Raw genomic sequence first — 6388 nt, 5'->3', positions numbered from 1 at the left:
ATGGACAAACGGCAAATATTTGCCAAGTGCTGTGATGCCAAATAGCACATGTGCCAAGGCATGGCTTATCTAAGGGGGTGGGGCATGTTCCCAGAGGCCCAGCTGCTGAGGGAGAAGAGGGGACAACTAGTTCAGGGAGCGGTAGCACTCCAATTCCGTGCAAGCTTGGATTTGTTCATCCTTTACAAGAAAAGTGATGTCAAAAGTCAGAAAACCATTTAGGATGGTAGCCTGCTAGTTAGGCAGTAGCAAGTCAAGTTAAAGCATGGAGGGTTTGCTGGGTGGGGTGGCGCACGCCTTTAACCCCGAGCACCCAGGAGGCAGAAGCAGGCAGATCGCAGTGAGTTCGAGGCCACTGAAGATATAAAACAAATAGACGCACACTTATTGCCTATTTCCATAAGAATTCACCAAATTAATCAACCAGCAAAGGTGTCACCTTGTATTATACTAGCCAGGGAGAGAAGAGAGAAAGGAGAGAGAATTTCTCAGTTGTGGATAATATTGGTGGCTGGTGAAAAACAGCTGTAAAGCCGGGCGTGGTGGCGCACGCCTTTAATCCCAGCACTCCGGAGGCAGAGGCAGGCGGATCGATGTGAGTTCGAGACCAACCTGGTCTACAAAGTGAGTCCAGGACAGCCCAAGTTACGCATAGAGAAATCCTGTCTAAAAAAAAAAAAAAGCTGTAAAAAACATATGCGTTGTGAAAATAAATTAGACTAATAATCTTAGAAATTTGTTCAGCAGTATGAACAAGATGAATATATATGTATATGTATGTGATGGTGGTGGTGCTGGTGCTGGTGGTGGTGGTGATGGTGGTGATGGCGGTAGTGGTGGTGCTGGGTAGAATCAATGGGATTTTTGCCAAAGAAAAGAACTCTGACAGAGCCGGATCCTAATCTAGCTCTACTGGTCAGCTTTATCTTGAGGCAGCAGCAGCTGGGGCCAACCTCTTCTCCCTTGTTTCTGTAGGAAATGCAGCCAGTGCTAGGAGGAAGACCAGCCGTGAGGAAGACTCTCCACCTCTTTGCTAGGACTCAGAGGAAAAAGAACTAAAAACAATGGAGAATAATTTTACACCATGGTGCAGACTGTAGCGTCTGTGTTCTTGGAAAGTACATGGAGGAGAAGTTGAGCTTCCGGAGGGAGCAGAGGAGAGAACAGTCTTACCACAAGCAGAGTGAAGCGGTCAAAAGGAGGCGAGATAGCTGCTGCGAAAAGAAGGTCAGTGAAGAGAGCGGTGGAGCAGTCATGGATTAGCAGGAGCCATCCCAGAGATGGTGAGGAGAAAAGCAAAAAGAATGGGGCCTTCAAGGCCCCAAAGTCGATGGGAGCCTTGGAGACAGAGGGCGGAGGATGATTTTAAAAACAAAAAAACAAAAACCAAAAAAACATATTTAGACAGGCGTGGTGAGGCAGGCCTTTAATCCCAGCACTCGGGAGGCAGAAGCAGGTGGATCTCTGTGAGTTCGAGGCCAGCCTGGTCTACAAAGTGAGTTCAGGACAGCCAAGGCCACACAGAGAAACCCTGTCTCAAAAAAAAAAAAAAACCCCAAAAAACAAAAAACAAAGCAAAAAATTATTGTTTTCTTAATGAGATGTTCTCCGCTAATTAAAGTATTCATCGCAGCTGCAAATAGCATCTAGAACAAAGGCCAGCCACCCAGCTGATCAAGAACCAATTAAGTTATTGGCAAAGACAAAAGGCTAGAATGTAGTCTGCCTCTACCTTCCCCTGTTTGTCTCATCAGCCCTAAAAGTCTACTATATCCCCACCCCTACCCCTCCACCCCCACCCCTCCACCTCCCACCCCAGGAGCATAATGATGGCAACACATTTCCAGGTGCTAATCAGAACAATAAAAGAAACATGCTCACTGGAATTAAGCCCAACTTAATGAATTATTTGTTTCTCTGACTGCAAGAACTTTATTTACTAGTTATTTAAACCCAAAACTGAACAATCGCTTGGACTCTGCTGCGGCCTCAACCTGCTCTATGCTTGGCTAGCGTGGCGGTGACACAGTCTTCACGTTACTAACTTGCACTCGAGACCCGGCTTTCCACTCACTTTTTTTTGTGAAGGGCTCTAGCACACGTAGGGTGATGATGTCAGTATTTACTGAGAGTTTATCTGTTACATTGTGTTCAGGCAGATGTCTGTGTGTGTTTGGACACCTTGGAAACCACAGTGTCTGATGGGCAGGGTTCTGGGTTTCCTTTCTTCTGTGTCCTCTGTCCTGGGCCCCACCTGGTTTGTTCTGGCAGGCAGGGTGATAATGTACCATGACAATACACAAAGTACAGTCTGTTCACGGGAGGACGTAAGTGCAGACAGGCACTTTCTGTGAAGGGTAGACCAAGGGTCACCAATATGAAGGCAGGGCACTTCACGTACACATTTTTTATAGACAGGGTGAGTGGCTGCCAGCTGGTTCATCAGATCTATGTTTTTTAATATGGTTTCTCAGACATGCCATTTTTCTGCCTTTTAAATAATGTCTTCGATTCTTTGCAAATCTTGCGCACATGTACAATGTATATCGATCATGTCCATCCAAGGCCACCGCTCTCTGCCTTCCCCAAGCACACCCATCCCTTCTCCCTCCCACTGTGTGTTCTCATAGCTATTAATAAGGCACTGAGTCCATCGTTGCTGTGCACAAGAGTGTGGATGTGTGGCTATCATCTGGGACATGAGCAGCTTGCTAGTGGCCACGACCCAAAGAGTAACTTCTGCAGCCGTCAGCTGCCAATAGCTCTTCAGATAGGTACAGGTTCTCCTGCTGGCTTTTTTTTTTTCTTCTTAATCATTTCTGTCTCTTACCATAGAATTCTAGAGGCCAAAGTCTTGCGCTAATCTGATCTGAAGCACCAGATTCGAGCGTTGATAGCGTGCCTCGCCACCAATCTATTGGGTGAGCAAGAATCAAGTTACGCTTGCTTTAATTAGATAAGCTGAAACTAAGCTCAAAATGACTTAGGATCCAAATTGAACGACAAGGATTGTGTTTTCTTCTGAAAAATCATCAAAAAAAGGAGAGGAGCAGAAATTATGTCGTGCTTAAATTAAAATATAACCTGCTGAATAGTCAACACTTTGGAGAAATAAAAGAAAATGTATTTCTTCAGGTCAAAACTGTATGTTATTATAAGCAGATAGCAAAACAAAAGATGAGATAAGGAAGAGTGTCAATGAGATGTTTTTAATTTTAATATTTATACATAGAAAGTACATCCATGTTCTCTCTCTCTCTCTCTCTCTCTCTCTCTCTCTCTCTCTCTCTCTCTCTAAGGACAGAAAGCTGGGCTTTTGTGGGGTTTTTTTTCTGCTATAAGAAGAGATAAATAAAAGTAGTAGATGCCCTGAGACATGAGATTTGGCTTGCAAGGTTGCTGTCCGCAGTGAGACACAAGGCCCAACAGCTCATCCTCCAACGTGCAAGCTTAGCTCAGCGGCAAAGACTTCTCAGCAGCCCATCGCCGTGATTTTCCTGTGCTTGTCTGGGACATACCTGCATGGCATCCCAATGCATTCTGATTAAGGAATATTTTCTTTCTCCGAACCATTTCCACATTCCCATGAGTCACTATCTGAATTATCCTGTCCTTTTCAATTACATGGAACCATAAAAATGTCAAAATAGAAGATCCACGAGTCCAGGGATTATAAATAGTGACTTCCGAAGCCAGGCTTGCAAATCATATCAGACTAAGACAATCAAAGTCAGAGGAAAGGCATTTTCTCATGGACAAGTTTCAGTGGAAGACAGACAGCACATTGTTGTTTTACTTTTTGAGGTCTCAGAAACACAGAGATCATAAAATTTTTGTGAGTAAAGACAAATGTGTCATTGATGCAGGCCGTGTGTTCCATTTATACAGAAACGAAGTATCGGAAACCAAACCAGGGCCGGGTGTGGTGGCGCACGCCTTTAATCCTAGCACTGTCGGGAGCCAGAGGCAGGCGGATCATAGTGAGTTTGAGGCCAGCCTGGTCCACAAAGCTAGTCCAGGACAGCCAAGGCTACACAGAGAAACCCTGTCTCAAAAAACAAAAACAAACAAACAAACAGAAAAGTAGGTGATGAAAACATCTTAGTGTTTTTAGTAGCCTGTGCTAGTTATATGTAATAATGGGGTTCATTAAGTCATTTTCACACATGTACAAGTGTACTTTGATCATATTAACCCTCCTTAGCCTTTCTTGTCACCCGCTTCTTGTTAGATCTTTTTTCCTCAATTAGACCCTCCTCTATTTCTCTTTCTTTCCCCATCTCTCTGTCTCTCTCTGTCTCTTTGTCTCTGTCTCTCTGTCTCTGTCTCTGTCTCTCTCTTTGTGTGTGTGTGTGTGTGTGTGTGTGTGTGTGTGTGTGTGTGTGTAAGACCCAATGGATTTCATTAGGGCTGTTTATGAGAGTATGAGAGATGAAAAGCATTTTTTTATAGATACATCAGGACTATAAAGTGTTAAGAGATTAACCTGACATAGACACAAACATCTGTAGATAAACTAATGAGGACCGGGCAAGGAGTATTGGCTGGATTGGTAGACGTCTGGCTGGCTGACTGGCACTCGATAGACACCAGGTACACCCAGGGCTGCATAAGCCAGAGGTGGTTGTCCAGGCCTATAATCTTAGTTCTTGGAGGTGGAGGCAAGAAGGTCAGGAATTCAAGTCATTTCCTGCCTTGTAGCAAGAGGCCAGCCTGGCCTACATGGGACCTTGTCTGTAAATAAACAAATATAACCCTATGATACAAAAAGATAGAAGATGTCAAAACTTTTAAAGACCAGAGTTTTCAAACAGTTTTCTAAGAGTTTCCCATGGAAATCCTAAATGGATTTTTGAAGAGAATTAATAAAACAAAACAAAGAAAAGGAAAAAACCAATAGCCGAGTACTTGTAAAATGAGTGCTACTCATAAATAGTCCATTTAACAATAATCTGTAAACCAGCAGTGGTGTTACAGGCCTGCAGTGTCAGCACCTGAGAGGTTGAAACAGGAAGATCAGATGTTCAAGGTCAACCAATCAAACACAGATGTTCAAGATCAACCAATCAAACAATCAGTGAAGGATGACAGTAGTCTGATTCCGACTCAATTAAGGGAGCTGGGTTATTTTCCAGATAGTCTTGAGAAGCGAGGACTATTTCAAAATGCTTACGTTTTAAAATATACACTAGATAATCAGAGCCCTAGGTATGCCATGCCGAAGGAAATGTCATGCGACTGGGGAGAAAGAAAACACTCAAGAGCACTAAGCCACGTGATCAGAAGTCCCTCGATCAGCTAATTTGGTTAGGCACACAATGGGGACATCGAGGGCAGGAGGAGGGGTAGTTTTTGCATACCTCCCTCACCCCCATCAGCACCGGAGAACATCCTCCAGAAGAGCCCAAGGTTGGAGCGTTGGACGATGGGAAGGATTGTTGGGAGCACGGGCAGGTAGGTGGTCCAGAAGTCTCTTAGGCTTTCTCTCGGTGAGGCATCTCTTCAGCATTTCCATACTCTGGGCACCGTTAAGTGACAAGGAAAAGGGAAGACAGGCTTGGAGGCCCCTGTTTCTTAGCCTTTCTCTGAGAGGGGCACCTCCTAAGCGTTACTGAGCAGTGAGCAGAGGCTCTTTTAGGCTCCCTGCCCCAGAGACTGCCTTTTTCTGACGCAGCATCTTGAAGCCAGAGAAATGAACCAAAGGTCGGCAGTTAAACTTTAGTACGTGTAGCTCAAGCATGAATGGGCCATTTCAAAGTGAATAGCACTGTTAAAGTTTGTTGCGAATCCCCAGGGCCTTAGTTTCTATTGTTTGATGGTGTCCAAGGTCTGCCCTTAAAGGTTAGCTACACACGAAACCTTTCACACATAGCCGCTGTAACTATCAAATGTGGGTGGCACGGTGGCACTTGCCTGTGATCACCATTCAGGGGACAGATTCAGGAGGATAGTGGCAAGGTCAAATCCAGCTTAGCCTACATCAGCTTACCCCCTTGACAGCCTCCTCTGTGCTCCCTAAAATTCTTCCCACAATTCAATACTGCAACCTTGGGATTCATCTGGGGGGATTTTCTCAGTCCCTGATATGGTTGGATGTGCAGGAAATCCCCTCCACTTCTGTCTAGCAATTTGCTCATCACGTAACTGTGATCACTATGTACTGAGACCCTGTGTGAAAGAAACAAAACAGAATAAAATGAAATAACAGTTCTTACATAGGAATAATTAGTGTTTATTTTAAATCTTCTAATAAAAATCCAAATGAGTGAATGACTAAACAGAGTAATTGTTTTAACTTATCTGATAACATTGGGGCCTTAAATTGGTTACCAGTCAGTCTTCAGCGCCACCTATGGGGCATAATCTTAGGTTCATTTTGGGCACAAAT

The 6388-nt window shown here is 44.3% G+C and overlaps 1 long non-coding RNA gene across 1 annotated transcript; it reads right to left on the bottom strand.

Annotated features, from left to right (window-relative positions):
• Window positions 1–3190: 3190 nt before the first annotated feature.
• On the bottom strand, window positions 3191–5726 carry LOC311593604. Its single transcript, XR_014777780.1, has 2 exons — window positions 5361–5726; window positions 3191–3518 (listed from the first exon to the last, which is right to left on the bottom strand). It is a non-coding gene; the product is annotated as an uncharacterized lncRNA (long non-coding RNA).
• Between the last annotated feature and the right edge of the window lie 662 nt (window positions 5727–6388).

This window comes from Acomys minous (assembly GCF_964271855.1).
Source record: "Acomys minous genome assembly, chromosome: 3".
NCBI classification, from domain to species: Eukaryota; Metazoa; Chordata; class Mammalia; order Rodentia; family Muridae; genus Acomys; species Acomys minous.
Note: the sequence above shows the minus strand (reverse complement) of the source record. Positions and strands in the feature narration are given on the sequence as shown.